General features: G+C 40.1%; 1 long non-coding RNA gene across 2 annotated transcripts in view; it reads left to right on the top strand.

The window, feature by feature from the left end:
- Positions 1 to 22,513, top strand: part of LOC309656958 — a 600,722-nt gene that overhangs the window by 420,124 nt on the left and 158,085 nt on the right. For both annotated transcript variants that reach the window (XR_014261623.1, XR_014261624.1), the window contains exon 4: positions 6,610 to 6,673. This is a non-coding gene — a long non-coding RNA (uncharacterized lncRNA). The remainder of the gene's footprint in view (positions 1 to 6,609; positions 6,674 to 22,513) is intronic.

Genomic DNA, 22,513 nt, shown 5'->3' with positions numbered 1-22,513 from the left:
GTGTGTTTTTGGGTGTCTGTGACCGTATTATGATTTTAGGCAGCCTCTCTGCTAATGGGTGGGGTTGTGTTCCTGTCTTGCTAGTTGTTTGGCATAGGGTGTCCTGCACTGTAGTTTGCTGGTCATTGAGTGGAGCTGGGTCTTAGCGTTGAGACGGAGATCTCTGGGAGAGCTTTCACCATTTGTTATTACGTGGAGCTGGGAGGTCCCTGGTGGACCCATGTCCTGAACTCGGCTCTCTCACCTCAGAGGCACAGGCCTGACACCCGACCGGAGCACCAAGACCCTGTCAGCCACACAGCTCAGAAGAAAAGGCAGCAAAAGAAAGAAAGAAAGAATAAAATAAATAAAGTTATTAAAATTTTAAAAATTATTAAAAATAAAAAAATTAAAAAGTTATAAAAGAAAGAAAGAAAGAAAGAAGAGAGCAACCAAACTAATAAACAAATCCACCAATGATAACAAGCACTATAAACTATACTAAAAAAAAAGACGGAGAGAACCCTAGGAGAAATGGTAAAAGCAAAGCTATACAGACAAAGTCACCCAAAGAAGCATACCCATACAAACTCACAAAAAGAGAAAAAGGAAAAAAAAAAAAAAAATATATATATATATAAAAGGAAGAGAGTAACCAAATTAATAAACAAATCTACCAATGATAATAAACTCTAAATACTAAACTAAGATAAACATAAAATCAGAAACAAATTAGATGCAGAAAGCACACCCCAAGTCTACGGTTGTTCCCCAAGTCCACCATCTCAATTTTGGGATTATTCATTGTCTATTCAGATATTCCAGAGATGCAGGGTACATCAAGTTGATTGTGGAGATTTAATCCGCTGCTCCTGAGGCTGCTGGGAAAAATTTTCCTTTCTCTTCTTTGTTCGCACAGCTCCCGGGGTTCAGCTTTGGATTTGGATCCGCCTCTGTGTGTAGGTTGCCTGAGGGCATCTGTTCTTTGCTCAGACAGGACGGGGTTAAAGGAGCAGATGATTTTGGGGCTCTGGCTCACTCAGGCCAGGGGGAGGGAGTGGTACGGATGTGGGCGAGCCTGCGGCAGCAGAGACCGGTGTGACGTTGCAACAGCCTGAGGCGTGCCGTGTGTTCTCCCAGGGAAGTTGTCCCTGGATCATGGGACCCTGGCAGTGGTGGGCTGCACAGGCTCCCAGGAGGGGAGGTGTGGATAGTGACCTGTGCTTGCACACAGACTTCTTGGTGGCGGCAGCAGCAGCCTTAGCGTCTCATACCCGTCCCTGGGGTCCGCGCTGATAGCCACGGCTCGTGCCTGTCTCTGGAGCTTCTTTAAGCGGTGCTCTTAATCCCCTCTCCTCATGCACCAGGAAACAAAGAGGCAAGAAAAAGCCTCTTGCCTCTTCTGCAGCTCCAGACCTTTTCCCGGACATACTCCCGGCTAGCTGTGGCGCACTAGCCCCTTCAGGCTGTGTTCACGCCGCCAACCCCAGTCCTCTCCCTCGGGTCTGACCTCTGAAGAAGCTGGAGCCTCAGCTCCCAGACCCCACCTGCCCCGGTGGGTGAGCAGACAAGCCTCTTGGGCTGGTGAGTGCTGGTCAGCACCCATCCTCTGTGCGGGAATCTCTCTGCTTTGTCCTCCACACCCCTGTTGCTGCGCTCTCCTCCGTGGCTCCGAAGATTCCCCCTCCCCCACCCCTGTCTCTGCTAGTGAAGGGGCTTCCTAGTGTGTGGAAACCTTTCCTCCTTCACAGCTCCCTCCCAGAGGTGTAGGTCCCGTCCCTATTCTTCTCTCTCTGTTTTTTCTTTTTTCTTTTGCCTTACCCAGGTACATGGGGAGTTTCTTGCCTTTTGGGAAGTCTGACGTCTTCTGTCAGCATTCAGTAAGTGTTCTGTAGGAGTTGTTCCACATGTAGATGTATTTCTGATGTATTTGTGGGGAGGAAGGTGATCTCCGCGTCTTACTCCTCCGCCATCTTGAAGGTCTCTCTCGGCAATTTCTGTCTTTTAATTGTTGTTTTTAGACTAGGGACATTTAATGTTATCATTTATATGACTAGTTTAAAATCTATCATCTTGCTAGCTGTTTTCTATTCTTTCCTTTAGTTATTTGTTTTTTCCTCTCTTTTTAATGCCTTTTCTCTTGTTAATTAAGCATCTTTTTATGTTTTCATTTTATCTCCTCTGTTGACTCATTTATAATATTAGCTCTTAAAAATAATTTCAGGGGCTACCTGAGAGTTTAAAATATACATCTTTACTAGAGTCTTGCTTCAAATAATATTTCATTTCATGCATTCTGTAAGGACCTTATAATAATATATTCCCTCAATCATTTGTGATTTACATATGCTATAAATGCACAATGTATTCCTACTATTTTTACTCGAATAATTATCTTTTAGAGCAATTAAAATTAATAAAAATGAATTCAATGTTACCTTCATTTCTTCCATTTCCAGCAATCATAACTTCTTTGTGTAGGTCCAAGTTTCAATCTAATATCATACTTTTTCTATCTAAACAATATACTTATTCTTCTAGCTTTATTGTGGTATAATTGACGTTCAAAAATTATATATATTTGAAATTTTACAAGGTGAAACATCAGCAAGATGGCAGACTAGAAGGTTCAGACCCTTGTCTCTTCCACGAAAACAACTAAAACAATGGATAACTACAAATTGACAAAAATAGCTCTGGGAGAGCTCAGGACTACAATGAAGAAGCAGCAGAAACCCTGGGGAGTATAATAACTGAGGATTTCAGCATAGATAAGTATAAGAAGCATTTTACGTGTATCACCCCAACCCACAGTCTGGAGCAGCTTAGTGACAAGAGGGATACCCTCAGAGGGATTTCATGCTATGGGAAAATGAGAACAGGAGGACCACAGAAATCCTTGACACCTTCATGGACATTTGCAGCCTTTGCTACTGAGGATTCCTGCAGTCCTCACTGATGCTGAACTCAACTGAAGGAGCTACCTAGAGTCCCTGCCACTGCCTCTTCTCCCTGGGGCTAGAGCTATTGCTGTGGTGAAACCCACCCTCAGGAGCCTGAGTTGCTGCTGCTCCCTGCTCTCCATGATTGGGATATCACAATGCCTTGCTATCTACTGAATTGGAGCTGCCACTAGGCTGTGCCCTACCGCCTGGATCCTAAGTCATGCTTTGACCCTCCATCACTGAGGCTACGTAGCTGGTGCTCTGTATCTGCACTGTAGATCCTGAGTTCCAGATATGACCTACCTTCATCAGGGCTATGCTGTTGCTGCTCAACACCCTGCCCACCTGGGACCTGAGTTGGGACCTTGACCTGCCAGCCCTGGACCCATACCATTGCTGTATCCAGCACCATGCCCCGCCAAGTCACCTCGATGAGCGCCAGAAACCCATACCCCAGTTCCATGGGTGATCTGCATATGCCTACACCTCAAACACTGGTGCCATTAGTGCTTTCTGCCCCTGTGCCCCAAGCCCCAGATGCCATAGTAAATCCATGTGCCCCTGAGCCCAGGACCCTGGCTCCACTGCCATTCACTTCATTTTTTTAAAAATAAATTTATTTTATTTATTTATTTTTGGTGGCTTTGGGTTTTCATTGCCATGCGCGGGCTTTCTCTAGTTGTGGCTCGCAGGCTCTAGAGCACAGGCTCAGTAGTTGTGGCACACGGGCTTAGTTGCTCTGCAGCATATGGGATCTTCCCGGACCAGGGCTTGAACCCATGTCCCCTGCATTGGCAGGTGGTTTCTTAACCACTCCGCCACCAGGGAAGCCCCACTTCATTTATGAAGTTTATCTACAGCTCCCTCCCCTCCTCACCACCCACACATATACACATACCTCATGCTTGGTTAAGATAATTTCCTCAGAGAGATGCTTAATCCAACCCCATCTATCAGTGCTAGGGTTCACATGCTCTCTTTCTCTCTCTCTGGATTTCTCTGCTTGAGTCTCACACAGGTGGCCTGATTTCTTCTAGATGTGAAGTAACTCCACTGTATTATCCCTTGCCACACCCTAAGAGGGAAGCAAAGGTGCAAGTGTACTATTCTAGTGCCCTAAGACATAGAGACTTAGCCTTAGCATCAGGACCAGTTAATTGGGCCCTGAAACAGCCCAGTTCAGGTTTGAGGCTGGAACACTTCTGCTCTGTGCTATTGTTTCTCTGTCTTTTGGAATCACAGAATCATAGTGTCTCAGGCTTGGAGGAAATCTTAAAGACCAAGCATGTAATAGTTCTCAACTTTCATTCTGTCACAACAAAAGGAAGAATAAGTATAGACAAGGATAAGAATCTCCCATTGATGTAGGTCAGTAAAGTTTATTCACTACGAAGATAATTTGGTTTGTGGGTATGTGCAGTTCTTTTCTTTCAATTCTCTTAGCTATTCTATACCTGTCCAATAGTTTTTATTTCTGGTATCCGATAAACTGATTTAATTTATATATTAAAAATTCAATCACAAATATTCTATATTTGTAGTAGTAAATTACCTGTGATAAACACAATCGCATAAATGATTGTGGCCACAGCCATGTGTCAGAAAGCAAAGTTGAAAACTTCTGTACCTAGTCTAACTCTTCACCTGACTTTTGAGATCCCTGTACATTTCTGTCAAATAATTATTCATCCTATACTTGCATACCTCCAGTGGCAGGGGAACTGACTTGCTTCTTCCTGAGGGAACTCCAATTATTAATAAGCTCAGTCTAGATGGAGCTGAAATCTCTCTCTGAAATTTTTCCCCATTGGTTTTATTGTATATTCTCAGGCCATGTAGGAAGTATCTGTGAAGAGGTCATGAGACATGGCAGACTTTCGGCTCTTTCCTTGTGGTCTTGGCCAAACCGCTGATGGTACCACTGGACTTGGTGTAGTCTTTTTGGATTACAGGGAATTTTGCTTGATGATTAGGGCTGATTAGCATTCTTGAAGCAGAGATGAAAGAGAGCATTTTGAAGCACGTCCAATCAAGAGAAGCATGTGGAGCTAGTCCACTGGGAGAACCTAGAGATGAGGCAAACACAGAGAAGATGCCCTTTGCCTTCTCTAAACATCACTGAATACCAGTCTCACCCAAAGGAGCAGTAGAGTCTAAGAAAGGAAATTCATCTCCCTGGGAATGAATCCTGATCCACAGTATGAGGGCAAATAGAATTATTTTCTGGACACAGCAAGAGTTTATAGATGGAATAAGTATTCAAGAATCTGGATTTCAGAAAGAGAATGCCTGGGTTTGAATCGAAGCTCTCCCATGCCATTTTGGACAGATTCTTTAATCTCTCTAAACATTAGCTTCTTCATCTGTATATTGGGGATAATAATAGCACTATGTCATAGGGTTATTATGGGAATTAAATGTGATAAGTTATGTAAAGTATCACTAAGAGCATTATTATTTATTCTTAAAAATTTACATTCAAGTTAAAAAAGATAAAAATTTCAGGGTTAAGGTAGTTCACTTATCTTCCAAAATTCAAAATTTTGACTCATTAAATGACCTCCGCCTTCTCTTTTTGTTCCCCTCTTGTGTTTAGAAGCAAAAGATAGCTTTGCCAATCTCATCTGGGCAGCTCTTTTCAAAGACTGTTGATAAGTATGGAAATACTGCACTTAAACCTGTGAGCTTAATGATAAGTACCATCATGAGACTGCTGGTTGTACCTTTCTCTCCATGGGTATTCAAATGTATGGGACATTTCTTCTCTGCTACATACACCATCTCCAAAATATCTTGATTCAACTACTTGGATTAGGGATTCTGTGCAGACATAGCCAACATTGTTGCTGGAGGAAAAATAAGAGGCCCAAGTGAGAATAATCACAGCCTGGGGATAAAAGAAGAATAAAGGGAAGAAACAATTGCACTCTTTATGAAGAGCATTGAAACCAACATTTGAGCCACCTACAATAAGTACATGTTCCAATAAAATACATGTTCCACGATAGTGTCTTTCAAATTTTAACTGATAGACCAAAAATGGTGTCTTATTGCTTGATTTAACTGAAGTTGAGCATTTTGTCATATATTTATAAGCCAAAGTATTTCTTTTATTGTGAACTTTTTGTTCATGTCTTCTGCCCGTTTTTATTGGGTTGTGTATGTCTTATTTGTAATAGGTTGTTTTATTGTTATTCTTGTGTAGTTTATTAACCTTATTCTTGTTGGTTTGTAAAAATAACTCTTTACACGTCAGGAAAATGATCCCTTTTACCTGAAGAAGTTTTTATATTTTACATAGTTGAAATAATGACATGACAGTATCTAAAATATAAATCAGGAAAGTATCAATATGTCTAAGTTCTGGAAAATGATTGTGTGTGTATGTGTGTGTGTGTGTGTTCATTTTATGTGCTCTATTTGCAATATGAGCATACACTATCCCCAGATCAGTACTTATTCCTAATTAAAAGAAAGCAGAGAACATAAGTTCAATTTTTATTACTGCTTCTTTTAAAAAAGCATCTCTTTCTTATAGACTTAACAAAGATGCTTGATACATGTGTACCACTTTTGTTCTCTAAGAGTTTTATTTATACATTTTAGTCTTAAATACATGTCAAGATTGGGTAAGAATTTAGTTTAAGAATACCACAGTTTTTATTTTCTCTGTTTTTTCTTTTAGATAGAGCATTGAGCAGCAATCGTATTTTGCTTAAGGAAGCTCACTGCATACAGTTGTTGCCAAGGTACTGTGTTATGCCCTTATACTGTTTGGGTATATCTGAGTGTAATTTCTTGTTTCTCCTATTTCTACCAGTAATGTCTAGCACTGTTTTAAACTTGGGGTGTTCAGTAATGCTTGGTAACTAGTTAACTAGTAACAAGCCAATTGGTGTACTATTAATATTCATCATAGCAGCAGTAGTAGTGGAAGTAGTCTTTAGAGTTGTTGTTTTTAACATTTCTTCTGTGGGATATAAGAAAAGAGGAAGACATGGTCAGTTTCATCATCTGGAAAATATTACTGGAAACACTAATGGTATTTTTCCCTATGAGATTTTTTTTTTAAGTTTGAAAGAATTAATACATGTAAAGCACATGGACTCATGCCTAATATATAACAACCTCCCCACAAAAATTAGCTTTTATTATCATCCACCAATAGTAAATCCTAATTCAAGAAAAAACAATTCCACTCAAATTTCCCTGAGCCACTGAGGCATATTAATAACTCTTCTTTTTCTGGAGGCAGTTCTGCTCCCAGATGTAAGTGTTAGGACTTGAGAGAAGCCCATAGAAGTTAGACGTTTGCATCAGGGTCAAATTTGTCCATGAAAAGGGTATTCTTTCTCCATTCCCAGTAAAACATAGAGTGCTCAGCAGTGCTTAAATCACTCCCTAAATCTGCTGAATTAAGTCCTTTTCTAGGAAAATTACCCGAGAGGAGGGAGGGAAGCAACTGCAAGTCATCCAGTATTGTGTGTATACTGAGGACTTTAATTATATAGAGTTTGATCCTGTGCTTGACCAAGAAAGAAATGTGGTTCTTGCTAATGAGTTGAGCACATAGGCATTTGGGGTTGTTCATTGTCAACAGTGCTTCCAGGAAGAGTTTCCCCTCCATTGTCGTGGTTCATTATTGGATTATATGATTTTCATTTTTTCCATCCCCAGACTTAACCACTTTAAATGCTCCATCCTTTGCAATCAAATACAATTCTTAAGCTTCATTTAGAAGCAACAATACTGGTGTTCTATGGAATGGAAAAAGAAAAGGAAGGAAAAAAAAAAAAGATGAGATCTGATATACCAGAACACATCTTAAGAAATGAGAAGAAGATAAACCTGTCCCTAGAAACCCACACACTCCAGTATAGGGCCTAGTGTGGGTTCACAGGGGGCTGGGGCTTTACAGCAGATTTCTGGGAAATAGGGTTTTGTTGGGGAGCCATAGAGCCATGGGCCTGTTGCAAAAATATTTTGGGGTCCTGTCTACGTAACAGCCGCTAAAACACTTCCAAAGGTAACAAATACTAAAAATAATATAAACAAATATAGCCAACTTCCCTGGGTTAGGAACAAGCTTTGGAAATGTGAAGTGGTATAGGACTAAACCTCTGGATATAGAAAAAAAAATCATTTTCCTCTGTAAAGCCTGGTTTGCTACATTTACCTCTTGGTTCCCGTCTCTGGCCATGCAGACAGGTGAGCACTTGGTCAGGAGTCCAAAGAACTCATTACAACACCACAACCTCATCTACCATCTCTATGAATCCATATCCTTGAGCCTTCTCTTATGATGGTCTGAGTCTGTTATCCTATGGAATGGAAAAAGAAAAGCAAGGAAAAAATAGAGATGTGATCTAATTTACCAGAACACACCTTAAGAAATGAGAAGAAGATAGACCTGTCCCTGGGAACCCACACACTCCAGTATAGGGCAAGTGCAGGGACTGAGATCATAGGGTTAAATGTAAGCAGATCCTTTCTAAGCAAGTTAGGCTGTTTTGATGAATACATTTTTGTGTGAAGTCGTGGGCTTTTTGACCACAAAATCATTAATCTTACCGCCCTTCCAGCTGCCTCCACCTCCCACACGCCCCCATTTCCCATGAATTTTTAGAGCGTTTTAAAATCAGCCTGAGACAAACTGACGTGGAAGTATAAAATATAAGATTATTAGACTACATCTTGCATCTTAGGATTTTAGAGTTTCTTAGGCACTCAGGGAATTTCTCTTTCAGTTTCCTTGTTTTAGGAAAGAGCAGCAAAATGATTTCTACTTGAAGATCAGGTACTGCCCCGTCCCACCCATAATCCCCAGGCCCTACCGTTCCAGTGCAGTTGGCGTGGCTGCCAAACTGGCATCTGCATCTCTTTGCCTGAGGGCTTTCACTAGCCTTTGAAGCCCACTCTGCCCACACACATGGCAGGCCAGAAATGCCTGGGGAATTACTGCCCTATACTCCAGCATCCTTTTGCCAGTGATAGACAGAAATTCATATACAAGTACCCCAGTTTCCTCCCCATCAGTTCCCACCTTTGCCTGTTAAACAATTCTGAGACATATGTTCTACACTGGATCCCAGGCAGTGGGACCCCAAGTTCCCAACAGTGATAAGTTTGATAGTTACTACCTCTAATATATTCATATGTATATATAATTAGAGTATATATAAATTGTAGTATAATAGTTCCCCCTATACTGGCATCCTTCCCTTCCCTGACTTAACTTCCCTATTACTCTACTTGCGTTCCCTAGATTACTTTCCAAATATCTGTCACTTGAGCACAAATCCTAATCTCAGGTTCTACTTCTGGGGGATTTCAAAGATACCTCTGCACCTTACACATACTTCTACAATTTTTTCCTAGCACAAGGTTTCCTAATGACTTGCTTTTGTAGCTATAGCCCTTGCTGGTTTATAGATTTGTTGATCTTTGTCAGTAGCTTTGCATCTTTGCTTTCTCAGGCTTTAGCACAGTTCTAGCATGTAGTAAAGATGTGGTATGTCTTTGTGGCAATGAATTAAATTGAATTTTCAAGACTTCCTTACTGGTTACTCCAGAACTTGAAGGAAGTACCAAGGGCTCTTGACTCCTGTGGTTCTCTTCATGCAACAGCATCATCCATGCCTTCTGTGGTGGCCCTTTACTGCTGGTGACCACGCAGCATGCATTCCGCCCTAGACAATTTCAGTCCCTGTGGCTCGGGTGGGCCTTCCGATCCATGTAGTTTCCCTCTGACCCTAGTGATTTGTTCAGGGATCCAAACTGTTGCAACTGCTAGAAAAGAAAAGCCTGTTCTTTCCCTCTTTTTACTTCCTTCTCCCCTTCCTTCCTTCCTTCCTTCCTTCCTTCCTTCCTTCCTTCCTTCCTTCCTTCCTTCCTTCTCCCCTTCTTTCCTTCCTTCCTTCCTTCCTTCCTTCCTCCCTCCCTCCCTCCCTCCCTCCCTTCCTTCCTTCTCTATTTCTTTATTTCCTTCTTTTATTTATTCATTCATTATTACTAGAGTTACTGAGCTTATAAGAATGTAAGCCTAGAGCTTATTAATGAACTGCTTACTACCAAAAGAAGAGCGCCTGCTTAAAGAAAAACCAGTAGAATAAAAGGCAGAATGAGTGTTGAGGTGGGGGGCAGGGGGGAGAAAAAGAGGAGAGAGAGATTGAATCCTAAAGACACTGTTTTAGTGTTTGCATACAACTGTGCCTAAAGACCTTGAACTTTTCAACTATGTAAGTCAACATATTACCATTTTTGCTTAAGTCAGTTGAGTTTCTTAGAGTCAAATACAAACTTCAGTTAAATTACCCACTTTGCACCAGACCCTGGCGAGGTAGGAGAGATTCAGAGATACATGTACTTTGACTGTCCATGGAGAATTTGCATATGAATGGGTGATTTGAGGAGTGATATTACAACACTATGCTCTTATTTTTTTTAACTTTTTATTTTATACTGGAGTATAGTTGATCAACAATGTTGTGTTAATTTCAGGTGTACAGCAAAGTGATTCAGTTACACATATACACATATCAGTTCTTTTCCAAATTCTTTTCCCATTGAGGTTGTTACGTAATATTGAACAGAGTTCCCTATGCTATATAGCAGGTTCTTGTGGGTTATCCATTTTAATACAGCAGTGTGTACATGTCAATCCCAAACTGTCCCTCCCCTCCACCCTTCCCCGATGGAAACAATAAGTTCGTTCTGTAATTCTGTGAGAATTTTCCTTTTTCTGGAGCAACCATGTTTCTTCTTCTCTTCGCTTTCACAAGAGACAAAGAAGCTGGGTTATTTTCTTTTCAATTTCCCCAGTCACGCAAAACTCCTTCCTAGTACTTTTTTTTTAAGCGGGCAGCATATCCTCGTTGTTTGTTCCATATGATGAATGTCGCCATTGCTTATTAACCTCCAAAATAGGCAGCTCCCACCATTAGGGCTTATGGTCTGTATGAGACAACATAAAAACAAGACACATTCTCCCCCATGCACATTTCAAATGAAATGTAACAGAAGAGAAATAAATAAAAATGGAAGAAAATGCCTTAAATGGTTTATGTTGGAAAATGTTATATGGGCAATAATGGTACTTTTATGGGCTTTGGTCAGAGACTTTGATAATGAAGGTTAAAAGAGGGAATGTTACAAAAAATGTTCACTGTTCATAAAAACAAATCTCTGGTATGAACCAGAATGAAATAAACAGAGTTGCAGGCACCAAGAGCAGCTGGGGTGACCTCAGTCTCAGGTTGGTAATAGCCAGACTCACTGGAACCACACACTCTCACCTCAGCAGGATTCACTTAGCTCTCCATCACAGGGACATTGAGTTCCATGGGCCTTGGGGGTGGCTCTTCAGCTGTCTCACTGAAAGATAAAGGCCTCGTCGTCTCTGGCATTCTTTCTCCTTAGGTTCTGGCAGGGTTTCCAGCGACCCCGCCTTTCTAGGTTAAGTATCAGTCCAGAAGTTTCAAATGCAAATGCGCAGCAGCAGGTTGTAAATGAGTGAAATGGACTCGGAGGGGATAGTGGCAAATTGGAGAAAACATGCCCCGTCTGAAAAGGTGACCACTGCTCAGCTCCAGCTGACAGTGGGAATGCCAGCTTGGTGGGGTCAGACCTTTGCTTTTTCAAGGGTAAGCTGGAAATCTGAGTTTTCTGATTTTTTTTCTGATTTTTAAATGTTCATAACTTATTCCTGTTGTAATATATGAACACATTTGTGTGTTTATATATATTAATATATATCTATATAGATATTTATGGGGGTAGGAGAAGAATACGTGTCTATGGGACAGAACTGGCTTAGCAGCAGCCAGTTTGGAATCTATCGCTAAGTGAATGCTGAGATTGTAAGTATCATTGTTTGGTTTCATTGATTATTGCTGTCAAGTTGTCAGATAAAGGTCCTCCACAGTGTACGGCCCTGGAGGTAAGAGCTTATACTGTATTTGAAACAGCCATTCATTAGCATGTACTATGTGCTGGGCATTTTGCAATGAACTTTACATGGATTATTTCATTATATTCTCCTTACCTTCCTAAAAGAGAAGCACTAATGTTGGCCCATTTATAGTAGGGGAAACTGAGGTTTCCAGAAATGAAGTATTCGACCACAGTTATTGTATAGGACACCCTTTGTACAGCACCTCACATCATCTTGGCCTTCAGCCAAGGCTACCACTCCACCTCATGTGCTTCTCTCTGGCTTCCTTTGGTTGCATTAAGATGTTAACACATCATGGGGCAACCCTCTGCCTGTGGGGCAGGAGCTGATGGATAAAGGCTTTTGTCCCTGGCTGACAGTTCAGACACATATTCCGTAAGACTCCTCAGAAGGCCTTGTGTGAAGTAACCAGTTGCCTGTAGCAGTTAACACTTTCTTGTGTGGGTTTGTCCTCTTGTCCCTGTTCACCTCCCTGCCCCTCATTTAGGGGATCACATTCCCCCAGTAAACTACCTACACATACCACATCTTCATCGCAGGCTTTGCCATCGGGCAACTCAAGCTAAGGTAGTGAGTGGTGAAGCTGGAATTTAAATCTAAGTTTGGCTTGTCCCCAGGTGAATACTTTATCAAACCAGTCACTAAAGTCTTTATGTGATTCCTTTACCAGGTTCTTTCAAGTCTGATTGGTCATGAAATAAAGCTTTGGAGCAAAAAAGGCTCTAAAAGGATTCTTGATCAACAAGAAGGGAAGATAGTGATGTCGGGTAGTTGGTACACAGAAATCAAATGGAGAGGAGAAAAAGGGCAAAATTTTAGTTCATAATGTAGTTTTTTTTGTGGCACCTCTTATGTGTTTGGCACTGTGCCAACTACTAAGGAAGGCCCACGGAACTATGGAAGTGAAGACTATGGTGATAAAGACCTACTTCCAAAGATTTTCAGTGACTTTAGGCAAGGATGTCAATTTCAAATGCCTGCAGGGGCAGGTAAGACCCTGAAGTTAAACTAGCCTGGTTTTTGTTTGCATATCAAACACAAATGCATTTTCTTCACTCCTACACAGAATTAGGCTTTAGGTTTTCTCCCATTTTTCTTCCAGTACATGGCTATCCCAGTTTGCTCATTTTCCCACTTTAGATAGAGATGTAGGTACAAAAAATATTTTGTTTTAATTAATTAATTAAAAATTGAGATATAATTGACATATAACATTGTTTAAGTATAAGGTGAGCAACATGTTTGTTTGATACACTTATGTATTGCAACATGATTATAATAGTGTTAGCTTTAGCTAACACTTCTGTCCCGTCACATAATTATCATTTGTTTTTGTCGTGAGAACAATTAAGACCTAGTGTCTTAGTAACTTTGAAGTTTATAATACAGTATTGTTGACTGTACCCACTATGCTGTGCATTAGATCACCAGAACTCATTTATCTGCCAGTTTCAAGTTTGTACCCTTTAACACCATCTCCCCATTTACCCTACCCCCACCCAGCTCTCAGTAACCACCATACTACTCTCTATTTTTACTAGTTCAGCTTTTTTTAATTGCAAATATAAGTGATATCATACAGTATTTGTCTTTCTCTGTCTGACTTATCTCACTTAGCATTATACTCTCAAGGTCCATCCATATTGTTGGAAATGGCAGGATTTTCTTCTTCCTCATGGCTTTATAATATTTCATTATATATGTATACCACATCTTCTTTATCCACTTATCTGTTGACACTTAGATTGTTTCCATATCTTGTCTATTACAAATAATGCTGTAACGAACATGGATGTGGATCTTTGAGATACTGATTTCAGTTCCTTCTACCCAGGAGTGGAATTGCTGGATCATCTGGTAGTTAAATTTTTATTTTTTTGAGGAACTGCCATCCTCTTTTCTACAATGGCTGTTCCATTTTACATTCCCATCAGAAGTGTTCCCTTTTCTCCACATTCTTGCCTACATTTGTTATCTCTTGTCTTTTAGATGATAGGCATTCTGACAGGTGTGAAGTCCTATCTCATTTTGGTTTTGATTTGTATTTTCCTGATGATTAGTGATGTTGAGTGCCTTTGTATGCACCTATTCGCCATTTGTATGTCTTCTATGGTAAAATGTCTTTTCAGGTCCTTTGCCCATTTAAAAATTGGATTATTTCCTTTTTTTCTCTTGAGTTTTATGAGTTCGTTATATATTTTGGATGTTAACCCCTTATCAGAGATATGGTTTGTGAATATTTTCTCCTATTCCATAGGCTGCCTTTTCAATTTATTGATTGTTTCCTTTGCTATGCAGAAGCCCTTTAGTTTAATGTAGTCCTACTTATTTCTGTTAGCTTTTGTTGCCTTTGCTATTGGTGTCTTAGGCAAGAAATCATTGACAAGACCAACGTCAAGGATGTTTTTCCCTATGTTTTCTTCTTGGAGTTTTACGGTTTCAGGTCTTACATTTAAGTCTTTGATCCACTTTGAGTTAATTTTTGTCAGTAGTGTAAGATAGCAGTCTAGTTTCATGTTTTTGCCTGTGGATATCCAGTTTTCCCAACACCGTTTATTGAAAAGACTGTCCTTTCTCCACTGCATGTTCTTGGCACACTCCTCAATAATTAGTTGACCATATATGCATGGTTTTATGTCTGGGCTCTGTATTGTGTTCCACTGGTCTATGTGCCTGTGCATTCCTTACAACTCTAAGGAAAACAGCCACTTAAGGTTAATGACAAATGGCAACCAATCCTGTCTTCCTGTCAAGGGAACATGATGGAGTCTGGGAACTGGGGAGGCTGGCCCCTCTATGAGCTATGAGTCAGCTCCAGCTGGCTGTCACTCTGCAGGAATGTAGGTCCCCTTATGCCAGATCGCCTACTTGTTCAAGAGTAATAAGAAACCCAGAAATGTTTGTGAAATCTCCAGATTTTTAAATGTTAACAGTGATTTCAAATTTCTTAAAAACAGTAGGCAAGTCAACCCTGATAGAGCAAACAGAACACATCTGCAGGTTGCATTTTACACACAGGCCATCAGTTTGCTCTCTGTGTTTTAGGCTCAGACCTCTTTTTCCTCCAAAGTCCTTGAGCTGCACCATATTTTCCTGGGAGAGGCGCAAGGCTGGGAAAAGTGGCACAGGACAGGGGCCACCATTGAATTTGTCTCTTAGGATTGTCTTCACTTTCTATTTCTAGGGGAAGTAGGTTAAGACTTGTTTATCTATGTGTGTGTGTGTGTGTGTATGTGGGCACGTGCAGTTGCTAAGGGTTCAGAAATAGACCTAATTTAAGAAAAACACACAAATATGTATGTTGATTTTCTTCAGAAATAATGACAAGGCCAAGAAAAAACAAATTAATTATCCAAATAGGTGGCTTTTGCTGGTGGATGGCGGTATTTGAACATGGTAGGTAGACTGTTAAAAAAAAAGAGAGAGAGAGAGAGGAGTCTTAAATCAGGAAGAAGGGAGTGTAGGACTTCCATTTTTTTCTTTGTATAAAATTATCGTGTCCCCTGACCAGATTTCTATTGGCCTTGATGATTAGTTGGCTATTTTAGTAGTTCATTGTCTCAGCCTTTAGTAAGAGCCCCTCCTAAATGGGACTCACTATGTCATAACTGTATAAAATATTCATTAAGATGGTGCTTTTAATGGATTTGTTTGGAGTGAACTCGAGTGGAGGGAGCCATCGCTGATTTGTGGAGCGTCAGGACTGTTTCAGGGCTGTGTCTGCCCCAAGTGCTGCCTTGTTCAACAAGGTCCTGTACCTGCCCTCTTTGCCTGCAGGCTCCAATCTGAGAGGAGACAGTGAGACCATACTGATGGAGTTTTTCAAGACTAGAAATTGTATTCCTTTTGTATAAGTGTGTTCCAACTTGGTGTTTTTCATATTGTGTTCAATGGAGGTGTGCTACCACTTGTCTGAATTATACTTGCCACATAGAATTCATTGCCTAGTGTGTAAGGACTTGAACTCCAGAATTAGACAAAATTAGCTTTGAATCCTGACTGTTTTCTACTAGTTGTGTGACCCTCAGGCAGATATCTTAGTATCTCCGAGCTTCAGCTTCCTCATCTTTTTAATCTAGAACAGTGCTAGTGTTTACTTCATACAGTATTTGAAAATTGAATGAGGATAGTTTGCAAAGTACATAGCCTAGTGCCTAGAACATATTAGAAACTTACTAACATTAGCCATTATTCTCTAAGTAGTACATACATCCAACTGCTACAACATATCTGGGGCCACTGGAGGTGTGTATGGAGCTTTCTGCTAGACATATGCCATTTGGTTCTTTTCTCACACCATCCTTGACAATAGAGCAGGGATAACTGAGCCCCCTGAAACAAATGGAACAATTGTGGACCAGAGAGGTTAAGGGAAATGATCAAGATTGCTCTGCAAATTAGTGATAAATCAGACCTGGGAATATAATTGAATATTTTGACTCCTTTCTCAACATTAATTGCAGCCCTTTTTAAAAATCAGATTAGGACCTTTTCTTTTCTCTTTATTTTTTATAACCAGAGTACATCTGAATCTGAAATCATGCCATCATGACCTCTACTATTTAATTTCTGTGTGCACCTCTGTACTTTTAGTTTTGAGTAGTCACCTTCTTTCCAACCTTTTGAAATATGGTGACATGAAATAAAAAGTAACAAAGAACCCTCCCTATCTTAACGCTACCAATCTCAAAACCTGGAGTGCCTAGGCCCAGCCCCAGAGCCCAGCAAGGATGCTCTCATTTTGTCCCACCCCATTCCATTCCCTCCTGGCTCTGAACACTGTGTATCTGTTAGAGGGACCTGTAATCCATTTGGGGAATGACCTTGGACAAATTACTTCACTTTTTGGGTCACTTTTTCTCTATCCTTAAAGTGGAAAAGATGATTAATTTCTTAATAAGGGAATAATAGTTCCCCATAAAGGTATGGAAGGCTTTTGACAATGATCAATTTTGCCTGTTGCCTTCTGGGACTGGGTGGGGCTAGGGTTTTATTTTTATAATCTTCAAATTGAAGTCACAAATAATTTTCATAAGATTGCCGGAATAATGAAACAGCTGTTTCTCAGGGCAGGGGCCAGCGAAGTGGCAGGGATGGAGCAAGCACGTGGGAATGAGCCAGAGGCTGCCTCAGATAGACTATTCCTTGGCGTCTCAGTCCTGGGAGGGAAAAGAGGCTCATCAAGATCCTGATTAAGCAGGGATTGCCAACGGCACTCTTTGTATCCAGGCAAACAAGAGCTACCCCTCCCTTCTCCCTTTTACTCTTAAGACAAAAATCTATCAAGATTTAATCACATTGCTTTATCTCCAGGACCTACCCTCTGAGTGTTCATGAGAACATTTTGCTTTGTCTCCAGGCCCTCAAACACATGCCTCGATGGGAGTGTGGTCCCTTTAGGGTTTTTACTTGAGTGGAAGAAGCAAAGATTGCTTTTTGTTCCCCTTTGACTCTTTTCTGAATTAACATGAAATTGAAGATGACTGTAGTTAGGGGAAAAGAGAGACAGAGCCAGCGAGCGAGAGAGACAGAGTGAGACAGAGAGAGAGAGAAAGAGAACAATGAGAAGGGAAGCAAGGGAAGGAGGCTTGGAAAGCCAGTGCACAGAGTGTGTCTTGGAACCCGAGGGAAGCTCTGTGTTCATCAAGCTGATAGTTTCCTTCCAGTCCATCAGCAAAATGAAAACGCCTCACCCAGCCACATTTAAACCCTTTCATCTAGGTCTCTGAGACCCTTCTCTGGGGAGTGCTCTTAGGAGTGTGAATTCCTCCAAGCTGATTATCTCAGTGTAAGTGCAGATGCTACCCGCCACCCGCCTTTGGTCCTCCTTCCGTTGTAACTGTCCTTGCTGGGCACTAGGACCAAACTGATGCCAACACAATGGTGACTGCATATGAAATGTGTAATTGAGAAACAACATGGACACTGATGTCTCAGTATTAATTAATGGAATTTGATGTTTGTGACTGTCATATCAACCAGCCACTTTTTTCAGAAAATTAATTAAACCATGGGTAGGGGTTTGAAAGCTCCCTATACAAGGCTAAGGGCTGATTTGGAACCTTTGGGACTGGGGAAGGGAGCTACATCTTTGGTTTAAGTTGTGTGTGAACTTTGTCTAAAACCGCAGACTTAGATTCCAGTGCTGAGAGAATGGGGAGGCATGTGGGGAAGGGGTCTTTGCTGCCTTTCACCCTTAATTCCTCCTCACCTTTGCCATTAGATTATTCCTTCCCACGTCCTCCCACTGCTATCCCTGCTCTGTGCAGGGTAAAGCCACCCATTTGCCTACTAAGATGAAGTGCAGAATAAACAGTGACAAAAGAACTCCATGAGAAAAATTTTGATGGGGCTTGCTTGGATGCGGTCACCAGATGGCTTGTGTTAGCAAGGCCTGAATTTCAATATACCGTCCTTCTAAAATGTCCCTCAGTTGCATTCCTGGACCCTTCCTTCCTCCATCTCTTTTCTTTACTATTCTTTTTTTCCTGGTTGAACGGAAGTCATATTCATTTCAAATTTTTTGAATAGCATTGTTTTCTGATTAGGAATTGAAATGATATATGTTCTCATCATAAGAGAATCAATTGACAAACGGAAAAGTATGAAAAGAATGCCAATTGAGAAATAATAATATTGGAGTGTTAGTGGTGACAAGCTCTGTACTAGGTACTTTACATAAATGAGATCATATATTCTTTTAACAACCATGTGAGAAAGGTACTGTTATTATCTGTGTTTTGTAGATGAGAAAACTGAAACAGAGAGGTTACCTAACTTCCCCAAAGTCACATAGCTAGTAAACAGTAGTATAGACTTTGAACCCAGGTGGTCTGACTTCAGAGTCTACTTTCTTATCCATTGTGCTCTGTCTTGCACCGTGCTGTGTCAACTTCACATCAAGAAAGACAGCTCCAGCTGGGGAGACCTCCAATCACTCAGATTAGTTCTCCTGTGGAACATCTAGTCTGAGGAACTCACCACCCTCCATACTAAGGCTCTGTGCTCCACAGGCTTAGAAGCCTGTTTTTTACAGGGATGAATTAACATTAACTGGCTCGCAGAAACAGCTGTGGTACCAAGAATATTAAACTTGTTAACTTACAAAGAGCAAGATCACAGTCTAGAAAGACTTACATCTACCTATCAGTACATCCTCATCCTGCAGCAGAACTGCATGGGAAGCTAACCAACAACTGTTATCTTGCACTGGGTGCCTCGAATCAGTGCATGGGAGTCATTCAGCTGAGTGATCTTTCCAGAATCACCATTCTCCTCTTCCCCTACCTCCCTCATTACAAGAGTAATGGAAACCCTAATACACCAATGCGTGAAGCCAAGGCCGTCTCTCCCCTTTATCTCACGACTGACCACTCTCAATTCCGATAACACATTGTTTCTGTAGACTTCTTTCTACGATCAGTCAGGCTACAGTCAAGTCTTGTTGGTCTGGGAGTCATTCTGTCCTCTGAAGTTGGCATATCTCTGCCCATGTCTGCTAACTGCTAATTTAAAGCTCAAGTCTCAAAGGGCAGTTTTTAAAAACTTTATGCAAGTTTATTTTACATATCACAAAATTTTAATGGTAAAATTACACCCTTTAAAAATGTATAATTCAGTGATTTTTAGGAAGTTTACCAGGTTGTGCAGCCACCCTCCTAACACTTTCATCACCCCAATAAGACCCATCATGCCCATTAACAGTTAATCTCTGTTCCCATCCTGGTTTCATAGAAATAAAATCCTGCAATATGAGGTCTTTGTGTCTGGCTTCTTTCAATTACCATAATATTTTGGAGATTGATCCATATTGTAGTGTGTATCATTATGCATTCCTTTTTATTAGTGAATAGTGTTTCATTGTATGGGTATGTCATTTTATTTATCTATTCATCTGCTGATGATCATTTGAATTGTTTCCATTTTTTAGCTATTATGAATAACGCTGCTGTGAACATTCATGTGCAAGTCCTTGTGTGGTCATACGTTTTCATTTCTCTTGGGCAGATATCAATGAGTGGAATTGCTGGGTCATACGGTAGATATACATTTAACTTTTTGAGAAACATCCAAAATATTTTCCAAAGTGGCTCCATCAAATGGCCCGTTTTACTGTCCTAATTTCCAAGCTGTTGGGGTATCCATCATGTTAGCTCCCCAGGGCTGAAAATAAAAGGACTAAAAATGACCCATAATCTCATCCTTATTATTAACATTTTATTGATACATACAAAGTCATTATTTTATGTATAATATTGTGAAATACAAATGTACAAAATTTTATGCATAATGGAGTAAAATTTATATACGTATGTCTGTATTTCATGTCAGTAAAATGATGTATCTATATACAGATATGTATATAAATATTATACAAAAAAATAAACACATACACATACATTTGAGATCACACTATTAATAATTGAACTTTTTAAACTTATAACTGAATCATGGTCATTTATCTATATCATTAAATATGAAATAAATATGATTTTTAATATCTTAATAGTTTCCACATGGATATAACATAATTTTTTTAAACTAGTGTCCTATTTTTGGACTTTTGGATTGTGTTGTTTTACTTCTAAGTCATAAATATGTATACCTTCAATTTTCACTTAAATTTTTATCTGGGCTCTTTCTCATGCATTTCTTGAATACTTATCCCTTTGATTTCTCATGGCCATATGTTCACACCTCATCAGGTTTTCCCTCTCTGTTGTCTCTTGGTACAATATGAAGTCTGGTCCCTTCGTCCAAGGAATCATTTAGAAAGCAAACTTCTGTTTAAAGTGTGTCTGTTTCCAATAATGTCAAAGCTGAAGGACAATGCAATTTAAAAAACAACCACAAGCAGGGTGAGTATAGATAATATTTTGGCTGAAATATTTTACTCCATAGTAGGGTTTTATATAAATCTTATCTGAGGATGGGGAAAGTGAGGTGACTTTTTAAGATTCTCACAGAGAATGTGGACATAGTAAGAATGATATCTTAATATAAAATACTAAGATGAGATAATGCCTTTAGTGACCTTCTAACACATTGCCACCTGTAAACCAAGCCTTCTAACTTGTAGAATAAATCCTCAGTGGAGGTCTGTTCACGTGACTGTTCAGTTCTCTTTACATGGTCATTCAAAATCCATCATGGTTTCCCAACCTACGTCACACCTTACCCAAACTGGGAAATTATCTCTTCCATCAGAAGAGACTCTTAACCTCCCAATCTTTTTTCCCCCTTTTTCTTTTTTAAATAACCGTTTTATTGAGATACACACATACCAAAATATCACCCTATTAAAATACATACTTCAGTGGTTTTTAGAACATTCATAGAGTTGTACGACTATCATCACTAATTTTAAAATATTTTCATCATCCCAAAAAGAAACCTAGTAACTCCCTTTTTCCTTTTCCCTCTGGCTCCTGGCAACCACTAATTTGCTCTCTGTTTGTACAGATTTACCTATTCTGGACATTTATATAAATGGAGTCATACAATATGTGACCTATTGTTTCTGGCTTCTATCACTTAGCATGTTTTGAAGGTTCATACATGTTGTAGCATGTATCAGTACTTCATTCCTTTTCTAGGCACAATAATATTTCGTTGTATGGCTATACCACCTTTTGTTTATCCATTCATCATTCAGTGATTCTACTTTCCTGGCTATTTGTATAATGCTGCTAGGAATATTCATATACAAGTTTTTTGGTTATAATACTTTATGGGCCAGTGGTAGTCCCCATGTCTTTGGATGAGTATCCCAAGGGCATTTTCATATACAAAAAGGAAAAAAAAAAAAGAATCTGATAATTGGGATGCCCAAGGATGAGTTCATCAAACTCTTTTTTAAGGCCTTAAAGTCTGTGTAGTCTGATTCTTCCAATAAAATTGGGTCGGGGTTGTTGTTCTTTATGAAAACATGGAATTTTGGCCATAAGAAATTTGGAATCCAATTTTGGCAATAACCAACGAGCTAGAGAAAGCCTCACAATGGCACTTAGTTTTGGGTTTGGAGAAACTTAGGATACCATGAAGCCTATCTGGATCTAGGTGTGGTTCTTGTTCTTATGTCAGATGCCCTAAATACTGAACGTGGATTTGGGCAAACTGCAGTTTTTTCTTGGCGACCTTATGTCCCTTTAAGGCTAAAAGCTTTAGCAAGTGGATGCTGTCTTCCTGTGAGGAGGCTTGAGAAGGAAAGCAAAGAAGCGAATCATCCACATATTACAACAATGTAGAACCTCTAGGGAACTTTATATCATCCAGATCAGCCTTCAGGATTTGTGAGAAATAAGAAGGACTCTCAGTAAAATCCCAAGGCATTATTGTCCGGGTGAATTGTTTTTCTTCCCAAGTGAAGGCAAAAAGGTATTGTCTAGCTTCATCAGCTAGAATACTAAAGAATGTACTGCATAAATCAATTGCAGTAAAGTGTTTGCTTCTAGTGGGAATGAATGTTAGTAATGTATGAGGATTAGAAACAACAGTGTCGGGGGATAACAATGCTGTTTATTGTGTCAAGGTCCTGGGCAAATCTCCACCCTTGGCCCCTAGGTTTTCTCACAGGTAAAATGGGAGTGTTGTAGGGACTAGTAAAAGGGGTAGTGAGGCCTTGTGACTTGTAATA

This window comes from Balaenoptera physalus, assembly GCF_965194825.1.
Source record: "Balaenoptera physalus genome assembly, chromosome: 3".
NCBI classification, from domain to species: domain Eukaryota; kingdom Metazoa; phylum Chordata; class Mammalia; order Artiodactyla; family Balaenopteridae; genus Balaenoptera; species Balaenoptera physalus.
This window is presented reverse-complemented; position numbering and strand designations above follow the sequence as displayed.